Consider the following 13325-nt stretch of genomic DNA (forward strand, 5'->3'; position numbering starts at 1 on the left):
AACCGATTTCGGTTATTCTTTCAAGAATCGAAGAAAATTATTTTGAAGAATACCACAGTATTATATATGATAGTATGATTGATATGGGAAAGGCATCATTACACCACTAGGTGGATTAAAGCAGTTTTTTTTAGAAATGGCACTAAATCTCGACGTTTCAAACAATTCCAAGACATCAACAAAACAATCATAAATCAAACAAACCTCGATATTTTTTCAGAATCTTCAATTTTGTGGAAAATAACGTTAGTTTGTTTATGTTAGTGATGAGATGAGTGTTGTGTCAACATAACTAAATTAAAAATGAACCACTTGGCGGGTTCAAATGCATTGGGCGCTGGTCTTACATGTCAGTTGTCGTATGTTTGAGCCCCGACCTGGGAAAATTATTAGTGTCAGTAGGATTGTAGTATTGCAAAGATGCAAAGATTCTGTACGCTGTCGACTGCGAAGTCTGTTGAAACAGAAAGGCCAAATTTTACAAAAGGAATGTAATGCCAAGACTTGGCTTTGCTTTGTACGAACAAGTCGATTCTGCTTAATGCATAATGTAACCCCTGATGAAAATCATCCAGCACTTGATTACCAAGGTCGTTCAGCATCTCGTATGGGAAAAATCAGCAAAACTCCGACAAAAATCATTGCCTCCCATGCAAGGCGAACGGCGCATAAAAATCTACAGAAAGCTGATGAACATAGAATCCTTCTCCACGGCACAAACGTACGACTTACTTTACTATGGGGCGCCTTTTCAAAATTTACCCGGAATGAGTAGAGCTTAATCGCAAATATCTCTTTTTGTGTATAACGCAACAACATATATTTTTCTTCATATCATCATATCATATCATATCATTCAAAGAACTCGAAACTGAAGTTTTTTTAGATGTTTGTTATGAATAATTATTAGGGTGAAATTCAGTACCAAAATAAGGCGCGCAAAATTTCAACCGAATGCATTGAACGAATCATCGCACAAAGCGTATCGTGTAAAACCGACACATAGAAATACGCAGTGCAGTGGGCTTACGAAATCGCTTGTTCACTTTTTAAATAGACACTAACTATGTTCAATATATAACCATTACGCTCTTAGAATTGATGTTCTCGTCTATTGATAAATTGTTCATTTTTTGTTACAGATCCAAACCTTTTGCATTATGACTAGCCGATTCCAACTATGTTTCATTTTCTAAATTAACTAAATAATAGTCAAACAAGATCTTTTCACGGAATTACAACTAGGTTGTAAGATGTTAACTAAAACATTTAGTTTATGGAGTGCATATCAGTATATAAGTGAATAATATTTTACCATTTCTCAATTGGAGCTCAATCGTTTTCTCAAAGAAGGAAAAAATGAATTTCATAAATAAAAGTTCAAACTAAAAGACTTGTGGACTAATATAAAATTGCTTAATTTTGGTCGATTCCTGTTTTGGAATCACAGGGCGTTGAGTTTTTAAAATTCAAGCCGTCATAGAAGATTACGATACCAAAAAATCTTTAACGTTGTACTCAGAACTATTCCAATGTATTCGTCATGTTAATTCATGGCCATACAACCTTCTTGGGTTCTGCTGGTCCCTGAATACCAGTTCCAGAAGCACCATAAATAATGAGGATAAACTTCGACATCTCCTGGAATGCTCAGTTGTTTGTCACACGGTTAGATCCAATGGAATAATATTATGATTTTATGCAATTGCTTTTCTCGATCTCTGAAATAACAGGATAATGAGTGAATGAAACTTTCAAACTGTCACCTAAAACGACGGCCAATAAAATAATTTCATGAAAACTAAAAACATCAAAAAATATTAATGCAGAGAACACATGTGGATTGATAAAAAAAATCATTTCAATGCTAGGTGGATTTAGCACGTTTTTCAATCAGTCACAAAGACTGGTTTAGTGATGTGTTATATTTTCAGCGCACAAAATTGATTTTGGGCGTGTGGGTCCACGGAGAACTATTACGGTTCCAAAGGGGTCCATGTTTGAAAAGGTTGAAAATCACTGCTCTAGAGCTCCCAAGAATTACGACACTTTTAAGACTCGTATTGAATAATCGATTTTCCAGCGCAGAACTCTAACAATCCAAACCAAACATCGAGTAAATTCCCACGGAAATGATTCAATTCGTTTCCGTTTGTTACAAAATCCAAAAACCATTTGTGTCAAACGTAAACACTCATGTCGCATCCGTTGTTTACGCTCGGATATCATACACTCAATTTACTCAACAATTATGAACCGGTTGAAGATTTTCGCACTCTTCCCTCGCTGAAATACGATGCTATGTATTTTAGTCCCGGATCACATTAACGCCAAGCAATGAGCAATAAGATAAAGCAACACCATCTGCATAAATATTTAAATTTGCGTTGTGTTGTTTTTTTTTCATGCGCCCTCGAGACTTGCCTGTCCGCGCACCGTCTGTGTAAGTGCGAGGGAGTTGGCGAACCGGTACCGACACTTGGCAAAATGTTTATAATCTCTACCGGCGCTGTCCCATCCTTTTTAGCAAGAGACCATAGAAAAGAGGCGAAAGCGTCAAACGCTACAAATAATCCCCATGCTCATAGGTACTGGTGTGATAAAAAGTCTGCAACCGCGACTGAATGCGAGACGCGTGTTGTTTTTTTTTTGTCCGTCGCGTGTGCTAATGAACACATCAACAGTTTCATCACGTTCGGTAGCTGGCCGGTCCTCGCGAATTCTCCGACTGTGGCGCTCTGCGTATTTGGGGTTTCAAGCTCGAGTGCGTTCGGTAAATAGTTTGCACATTGTCGGCAAATAAAGTACCTACTTGTGAGCCGAACTGTCAAGTGGCAGTTCAGAGTTCAGTCAAGAGTCAGCTTTGCATCAGATTTTTCCATATAATTTTTCGGTTTGGGATGAGGCTGATTGACAAATAACGAATAATACAATTCTAAAATGCAATAAGTTTAGCAATCTAAAATAATGTTTGGAGTTTTACGATCGTGATTGTTATCAGATAGCGAATATCGGCTTGTCCGTCTAGTTGAGTAGTAAATGTGACTTATTGTTTCAATGTCCCGACGGTTTTGCTGCTCTACTAGACTGACAAGTGAATATTCAGCCACCTTAGCAATTCAAACATTAACATGAAAATAATTTTGAAAGCAAGAACTTCAAGGCAACATTAATTAACATTTAACTTTTATCTAATATTAGCTAATTGAATTTCAGAATCATTAAATAACTTCTGCGTAAAAGTGAAATCGTTTCGCGTTGCACTAGCAATACTCATCGAGTAACAATATAAAATATTTAAAATTGTAAAATATGTAAAATTGTAAAATTGTAAAATATGTAAAATTGCTATGCCATGGAGGTACATTAGGAATCGGGACACGGAGGCATTGTGGTAAAGAAAAATTATTTCATTGTGACGGACTGTTGATGTTGATGGCCAAGATTGAACCGTGATTCGCTGCGCTTGAATTTCTCAGAATGAATCGGAGAAATAAATTTCTCCTTTCTTATCCGATGTCAAAAATCCTTTATTGTGCTGAAAAAACGAAATTTTGCTCACAGTTCCTATCTTTTTATGCTGTCTATCATTCAGATCATGAGGAACCCACTTTCCAACCTTCTAAATATGCCCCATATAGATGATCAGAAATGGCATGGCGCCTAACGTTTAACCTGTACGATTTTTGGATTTTTTTCTCTTTTTTTTTGGAATGAAGTGTTCGATTTTTGCATGTTCCCCGTAAGCTTCAAAAAACTTGAAACTTTAATGAAACTTAAATAAAATAAAAAAGTCTCTTCGGTATAAACTACCATTGCCTTATCGATTTGTAAACAGTTATGTCAAGTTAATAAACATTTAAATGTGGCAACCCTGTACGCTATACAAATTTGAACAAAGCACGCTGTATGCTAGGCGGGTACGTTTTCTTCTTTTTTCGTACCAGCACGTACCGATGCGTACCGATTTTGCATCATTTTGTATGACAGTTTGAAAGTTTTGATACTCATAATTTCTATAATTTCGAAACTGGAAGTCGGATCTGGATGAAATTGCACAGTACCTTTTACGACTATGAGAGCTTTAATTTGAATCACGATTTGTGAAAATTAGTTCAACCGTTGATGAGAAGTGAGTTCCGTTTTTAGAGCTTTTCTTCACTATTACCGGTGCATTCGGAAGCGAAAGCCGGGCACTAGTAGTCCCAAAGTAGATTTATATATCCTCCAACTAACAAGGTCTGTCAACTAGATGAATTTACCAGTAATTTTTATAAAAATGTGCACCTCGTTTCGCCATCGCTTATGAAAAAATCCTCATGAAATTGAAAATTTGAACTAATCTCACTGTAATACCGAAACCGGAAGTCGGATCTGGATCAACTCTTCGAAGACTTTTGATGTGGATCACATCTTTATTTTCTATATATATCTAAGATTCGATTTGAATGTATCAAGCCACGTATTTTCAATTATAGAGTAAGGGCTCCCTATTTCATCTCATTTGTAAGAACGTTACCTTAAAAACTTGATTTAGCTTAATTCGTCTTGCTCCACATTGGGAATTGATTCACATTCCTTGGAAATTAAATAATTAGCAATGGCGACAGCAATCAAAACCAAAATATTGCACTATTACATTCTCAGGTTCAAAATGTCAGAATTTTCCTTAAAAAGGGCCTAATGCCAACTATGACATAACAAACGATATTAAAAAAAATAGTTTGGAATCATTTCGACGTTTAAATTTTTTTGGATCGTTTTTATTACCTTTCGTGTCAAATTAAAAATTGTACTCTGCAGTTAATTTGGAGAATTGAAAAAAAAACAAAAAAGAATTGTTACTATTTAGGCATTAGCTCTTCTAAAAACAAAATGTAGAACCAGAGATGCCATTCATACAGATTTATCTGTATTGTATAGAATTTTGCGTTCGCGTTCGTGAAATCAGATTACAGATTTTCTAAATATAATACAGATTTTTAAAGATTCATAAAAAGTAAGAAGTAAAACGTTAGACTTTTCTCTCTGAGTATCTATTAGTATTTTATTACAGTACTTCTTTAAAAGTTGATTAATCAACGGACAAATCACATGTTAAAATTTTTTGTGCAAATGTTTGATAATGAACACTGATAAACATGTATAGGGTGATTTTTTAAGAGCTTGAGAACTTTTTTAAACAATAAAACGCATAAAATTTGCAAAATCTCATCGGTTCTTTATTTTAAACGTTAGATTGGTACATGACATTTACTTTTTGAAGATAATTTCATTTAAATGTTGACCGCGGCTGCGTCTTAGGTGGTCCATTCGGAAAGTCCAATTTTGGGCAACTTTTTCGAGCATTTCGGCCGGAATAGCCCGAATTTCTTCGGAAATGTTGTCTTCCAAAGCTGGAATAGTTACTGGCTTATTTCTGTAGACTTTAGACTTGACGTAGCCCCACAAAAAATAGTCTAAAGGCGTCAAATCGCATGATCTTGGTGGCCAACTTACCGGTCCATTTCTTGAGATGAATTGTTCTCCGAAGTTTTCCCTCAAAATGGCCATAGAATCGCGAGCTGTGTGGCATGTAGCGCCATCTTGTTGAAACCACATGTCAACCAAGTTCAGTTCTTCCATTTTTGGCAACAAAAAGTTTGTTAGCATCGAACGATAGCGATCGCCATTCACTGTAACGTTGCGTCCAACAGCATCTTTGAAAAAATACGGTCCAATGATTCCACCAGCGTACAAACCACACCAAACAGTGCATTTTTCGGGATGCATGGGCAGTTCTTGAACGGCTTCTGGTTGCTCTTCACTCCAAATGCGGCAATTTTGCTTATTTACGTAGCCATTCAACCAGAAATGAGCCTCATCGCTGAACAAAATTTGTCGATAAAAAAGCGGATTTTCCGAATGGACCACCTAAGACGCAGCCGCGGTCAACATTTAAATGAAATTATCTTCAAAAAGTAAATGTCATGTACCAATCTAACGTTTAAAATAAAGAACCGATGAGATTTTGCAAATTTTATGCGTTTTATTGTTTAAAAAAGTTCTCAAGCTCTTAAAAAATCACCCTGTATATCAAAATTTAAAACCAATTTGAATTTGATTCATTTTATTAGTGAAAATAGATGCAGATACATATTTTCTATGAAAATATCTGGCATCTCCGTTCACAGCCGATGAAACATACACATTCAACACTGTTATGGTGACGTATAGCGGAAAGAAACCAGTGCTACTAGATTTGCCACAATGGTTATTTGATTAGTATTTAACACGCTCTATTTGGTAATATTAGAATCCGAAACAGTTTTATTTATATATAACATTACGAGAAAACTTGGCAACCTTGCGATACGAAATGAGATGAAAACAAAGCGCAATCAAATGAATTAAGTGCAAATTTTCATCTCATATTTTTCATTGCTTTTATTGCTTATCAGGTAATTTCAGAAGTCTTTAATCGTTGAATAAACAAGTGGAAAGTGAACATTACTAACTATAAAAACATCCAACATTGAATAGTGGTGTGATTATGTGAAATAGTGATCATGTTTTGAGACGAATCGATTAGTAAATATTCAGAAACATGATGAATTGTTAAACTTCAGACGAAGGTGGTTCCTAAATCAAAAAGTGAGTTTATTTTAAATGAAAAAAGCGATCGTAGAAGCTTTTTTAACTATTTTTTTCAATTGAACAGTGTGGCAAGACCTAGAATAAATGTTTTAAAACGTTCCACAGTTTTGTTCAGGTACGTTTAAAGATATGATTAATGTTCAATAGCGAACAGTTTCCTATTTTGTCTGCTAAAATTCTCCGGCATACTGGATTTCCCTGCCATAGATGACGGTTTTGAAGCAGTAAGCGATATATCAAAGTGAAAGCATCGCTCTGATTGGTCAATCGATGCAAAAGCGGAGCTGTTGGAAGCACGCGAATCTATAAATAGAAGCGAAATTATAGCTAACGTTTCAGTCCCACGCGTAGCATGCTAGAGGTAGGTTGTTGCTAGATAGCAAGACAAAAAGTGCCATGAAACGATTTGAAGTTTTAATTGGTATGCACTGATCTTGTGTCATGCAAGCTCGGATCAAATTCCATGATATGTCGTTTCACATGAGAAATTGACAAATACTCAGAGTAAATTTTGAGTTGTTAAGATTGATTTCTAATTTATATAAGATGAACTCGATTGATAATGAGAAAAAGTTTATCGCTTCAACCGAAATCGCAGAATGGTAGAGAAACTTAACGCTATAAAAATAACTGCTTGCATACAAAACTTGAACACAACCTTGGCGAAGAGAAGCTTAAATATCGAGATCCGTATCGCATGTATGTACAAAGATATAATTGCATACATTTGGGATATTGGTGTAATTTCGTCGGCTATAAAACAAATACAAATCAAAACAAACAGAGTCTATACTCTGGGTTGGCGTGTTCAGTATTGGTTCCTAATCAAGATCAATCTAAGCAGACTCTCGTACAAATGCGTATTCAAAAGTGTGACGATTGATTGAACTGTTTTAATGTAGATCATCAGAAATGTTGGTTGCCTTGTTCCACATCAATGGCTCGAACAACCCCATGGGGCTGATCCTTGTAGTTTTTAAAGAATTTTAAGACCCTTTATATGCTTCTTAGTTTGTGAAAATCGGTTACGTCATATTCGAGAAAAGTGAGTTCGCATGCTTTCATAAATTTCCACATATTTCCTTGTAATTTCGGAACCGGAAGTCGGATCCTAAAGAAATTCAGGAGAATTGTATGAGGTTATAGGACTTTTCATTTGAATATAAGTTTGTGAAAATCGGTTCAGCCATCTCTGAGAAAATTGAGTGACATTATTTGTCACATACATACATACATACACACACAGACATTTTGTGATCTCAACGAACTGAGTCGAATGGTATATGACACTCGGCCCTCCGGGCCTTGGTTGTACAGTCGATTTTCACAGCGATTGCATAACCTTTCTGTATGAAAAAGGCAAAACTGGACTAATGATAAGGAAGCACGGTCTAGGATTCGAAACTTAGTGTTAAGATTTCAGGATGTTGGAACCTTCAATAAATAATATATCATTGTCAAGTGACAAAATGCGATTGAGTTTTATTAAAACTGCAAACTTCCGCTTTCGTTCATGAATAGAAATCTATTATAATCACATAATTTGATAATTCACCTATCTACTTTTCGATGAACTGCATTTATCCCTTAGGAATATGTACTACATGACGCACCATTTGCTTATGCTGTATATTTTGACCCTGCTTGACAACCCAGAAAGTCGTCATTTTCGATTTGAAAATTGCTCAAAACATTTCCCATTTGAAACAGTATCGACAAAAATAATCATTGACATGCACTCATCAAGCTGGTTGACGTGTTTTGATTAACACACTCAAACATCAGTTAATTTAATCCAATTTATTACAATTACTTATTATGAATAGCAAATACATTTCCTTTGCTTGTTCTTGTTAAATGGTTTCAAACCTACCTGTCGTTAAATTTCGATGATCGTTGAATTAGGTCCTGACAATTTCTCTATATATACTTTCTCTTTTTTCCATAAATACGTTCATTTCTTAAAGCATTTTACATAAGTTTTGCTTCGCCGTAGCATAACTTTTACATAGAATTCTTATCCTGATATAATTCTAACATAGTCACAACGATTTGAATTTAATCAAACATTTACCTCTTATTTTTCAAATATCATATTATTTGAACCAAACGATTAACTGCTATAAATTGTAATATAAGCTGAAATTTTTATACATTTTGTTGATAATTTCATAAACTATTTCGAGTTTGTTTGTACATCACATGCACATCATTTCTATTCAAATTTAGCTATTGGATGAACTAATGGACGCGGTAAGAGTCAGAACTAAGTCTCAAAAGGGTCAAATATTAAACAGAAACTCCAATTGTCTTTATGAAATGATCAAGAAGTTTAATGTATGGAAGGTCATGACAACTTTCTCTTCTAATTGCGAGGAAATATTCCTGCATTTTTCAATAACATCTTCCGTGTTGACTAAAATGTCAACTTTTCCTTAGGATCTAATCTAATGTTCATCTAGAAATAATTGCACCTAAAATTACGGTAATTCTGAGTTTACTCTGTCAACACAACGTTGTCTGCAACTCCATCGTTCACCGGTGAACCAAAATTAACAGTGAACGGATAACGTCTATTTTTACCCTACTTTCACAAATCCCAAAAATAATTTGGGGTTAGTTCAGTATCTGTACAACTTTGCTTCAGTAGTTTTTTCCAAAATTAAAAGCTTTATTGCGAAAAAGTGCTGACAGGTGTATTATTCAAAGTATTGTCTGTCGCTAGCGACAACTTTCTCCCATCTTTCCGGCAATTTTCGGATCCCGACTCGAAAAAAGGAGTCCTCGTTTGACGCTATCCATGAAGCAATCCATTTTTCCAACTCTTCGAAGGATTGAAAATGTTGACCTGCCAGGCCGTGTGCCATCGAACGGAATAGGTGGAAGTCAGAAGGGGCAACATCTGGGGAATACGGCGGGTGAGGCAAGACTTCCCATTTCAGCGTTTCCAGGTATTTTTTGATCACTTTTGCGACGTGAGGCGGAGCATTGTCGTGTTAGAGAATGACTTTGTCATGTCGCTCTTGATATAATATCAATCGCTTTTCTTTTAGCGCGCGACTAAGGCGCATCAGTTGTGTTCGGTAGCGATCTCCTGTGATGGTTTAACCGGGTTTTAAGAGCTCGTAGTAAATCACACCGAGCTGATCCCACCAAAAACAAATCACAACCACCGATCAAAGATCCAGTTCCTACACTCCAACGTGTCATCTACAGCATTCCGTGCAACACATGCGATAAATGTTACATAGGAATGACTTCAAATCAACTAAAAGTGCGGCTCAGTGGACATAAATCAAATATAACCAAATACTTAAAACTAATGTCGGACAGACCTGGAGACATAGATACCGAAATAGCAAAATTAAAAGAAAAAACCACACTGGTAGATCAACATAATTTTGATTTAAGTCAGACTAAAATCATAGATCGTAGTTTCAAATTCACTTCTTTACCCATACTAGAAATGTGTCATATTGTAAACACTTCTAACACTATCAATCACCGCACAGACATAGACGGTTTAAGTACTACATACGCAGGCGTACTCCACACAGTTCAAACTACCCACTTTAAGATCTCTAGATCAAAAGCACAACAGAATGATAAATTATCATCTCACCATTCTCGCTCAAGCTCAGTCACGCGAATAAGTTCACTGAATTCAGCACCATCTCATCATTTACCCATCATCTTTGAAAGTGACGTTAGGTAGTGCATAGTGGTAAAACAGGCTAATGTTTAAAACAAACGTTATTAGTGCAACGTAAGAAATCAGTTTAATTAAAATATTTTAATGATTGTAAATGAACAGGTTTTTGTGATCGCACATATGTTTTTTGTATTTTTTAGAAAAGTGACGAAAGAAGCTTTGTTATTATGTAAACAACCGTTCGTGGGCATACGATTTTTAGACGAGAAACGATAAGATAGTGAGTTTTTTAATATTTTTGTAATATATTTTATAACCAATAAACTTACAGTTTCCCTTGAAAAAGACCATAACCATTAGTCGAAACGTCGGGCAGTATATAACAGCCGTTCTTATTTAACAGACCGCTAAAGCCGAAACCATAATTAATGCAAATCACAACCTTGGCGCCATGAAAATTCGGTTTTGCCTTCGACGAAGTAGCATACCCGGGCTTTCCCCATGATTTTCTGCGTTTAGGATTATCGTATCAAACCCACTTTTCATCACCGGTTACGATTCGATGTAAAAACCCCTTACGATTTTGTCTTTGAAGCAGTTGCTAACATACAAATAGACGGCGCTCGATGTCCCTTAGTTTCAACTCGTACGGCACCCAGTTTCCTTCTTTCTGAATCATGCCCAGGGCCTTGAGACGTTTCGAAATGGCTTATTGACTCACTCCCAACGATTCGGCAAGCTCTTCTTGGGTTTTGCATGAATGTTCATTAGGCAATGCTTCTAGTTGTTCATCTTTGAATGTTTTTTCTCTTCCACCACCATGTTTGTCTTCGACATCGAAATCACCATGTTTAAAACGACCCGACACGTTCTTTTACTCAGAGCAGCATCACCGTAAGTTTCGGAGAACATTCGATGCGCTTCAGCTGCATTTTTTTCGAATTGTAACAGAAAAGTAAAACTTCCCGCAAATGGCGAGAATTGGGCACATAAACAGGCATTTTCGAGCGTGAATAGTATGAAAACAAGAACAACTGTCACTGAAACGGCGATGGCACATAGGACCAGAATGTTTTCCAGGCCTGAAAAGGGGAAGTTGAATCCATCTTTGGATGTAACCGATACGATATTTCTTTCTGGATATTTTGAGTTTCGTTCTCAGTTCCTCACCAAAATAGCTTCCTTAAGAATCAAATTTGTTGCACTCATTTATACTCACAATTTCATCCCCCGAACCAATAACAATAAATCGGCTTTCTTGCCATAACTTTGACCAAAATCAGATGTAGGCATATGCCAATATTTTAAATTGGAATTATCTCGGACGTACTGTGCTGAACGAGAGATTTCAGAATGTTTTTCTCGGGTGTTGGTGGCATTGAAACTAGTGATGAGCAGAACCGTTCATTTTGAAAGAACCGTTCAGAACTGGAAAGTTCAATCTAAAGAACTAGTTCTTTCGTTCGTTCTTTGTATGTTTCTGCAAAGACTACACGAGAGCTTAGGTTTGGCGAGATAAAAACAAAGAAAAAGGTCACTCGAATGAGGTTTCATGATGTCGCACTTTTATTAAAAAATACCGTTCTTCAACAAAGAACTATTGATCACTCACTTGTAACGTTCGCGAACGGATTGCCCATCTCTAGTTAAAACATTTAAAGTCACGTTTCCCGTGGAAAAGTCGCCACCATACAATTAAATTGCATAAGAGTTGACATGATATCACAAACTTAATCATATTGAACGATTAAAACTATTACCCAAATGGAAAATCATAGTTAGAAGTTTTACTACGTGCGAGAGAAGCATAGCATGTTAAGATGGGACCGGTATGTGAGTATCTTTTCGTTCGTTAACAAAAATACTCGCATATGAGTCCCATCTTTTCATTCCAGATGAAAGATTTATAATGTAATCTGTCTATGTGATTCAATAAATTCACGGATCAATCATCATAGTAGCAGAAAAAAGTCAATTATTTCCGAAATATGTATTCATCTTTATCTCAACTTGTCGGCAGTGCAGCGCAATTAACACACACACACACACACACACACACACACTTGTTGAGTCTTTTCCAATGATTTTTCAAACTACTCTAGTATTTGACTCTTCATCGAATAATGCCTCCAACTGTTTGTCTACGAATTGGTTTTGGTTTTCCAGAGCGAGGCCTATCTTCAACGTTGAAATTTGCATTCTTGAAACGTCGAAACCATTCCCTACATAATTTAGTAAGTAATTTCTTTAGCTTTGTTAGAAGTTTCTCATCTGGCAGGAGATTTGCGCATGTGGTCAAATCAATTTCAGAACGATCAAGTTTAACATAAACTGTTACGTACCGAGTTGAAGACGAAACGTAAATTTATCGAGATCGGTTATGTGCCTTAAGCACAAATAAGGCCAACGTTATCCGTATGATACACGTACATGTTGAAACTAGTACACTGTGAAAATGTTTACACAAAGGCACTATTTTCTACCATCATACTTGTAGGCAGTCTACTAGAACTCCAATGCACCCACGAATCCGGTTCGAGGTTTAGGGTTTGACACGACCAAAACACATTCTCTCTTATTTTTTTGGTCAAGTCCAAATTAACATTCCATGAACGATTTGTCAGCGACTGGCAGACCTGCTGACTGACTTCCATAATTAATTAAATCATCGCATTGCCTTGCTCCCTAATGCTACTGTATCTGGTAGCAACTTGTTCAGTCGTCGTCTTCGTCGTCGTCGTCGTCGCTGTCCGTTCGTCATGTCAGTCACCGAAGACTTCGTTTGAGATGGTCAAATGTCGAAATGAACCGTACGGCATAGCCAATGATGCTTCGAATGGAAGTCGTAGTTTCGAACAAGATTCTGTGAGGATGAGTAAAAATTACACGCATTGATTTTGGCAGGCGAAAGCATCCCCGAGGACAGAATCAGTCGGTGGTCGGGTGTAGCAAGGAGGAAACTAATCTGCTAGAATAATGTCCCAACCGATTTGGTAGACGCACACCCGTACAAATAAGAGATTAGATGTCAGCTTAA

Source organism: Malaya genurostris, chromosome 3 (genome assembly GCF_030247185.1).
Source record: "Malaya genurostris strain Urasoe2022 chromosome 3, Malgen_1.1, whole genome shotgun sequence".
NCBI classification, from domain to species: Eukaryota; Metazoa; Arthropoda; class Insecta; order Diptera; family Culicidae; genus Malaya; species Malaya genurostris.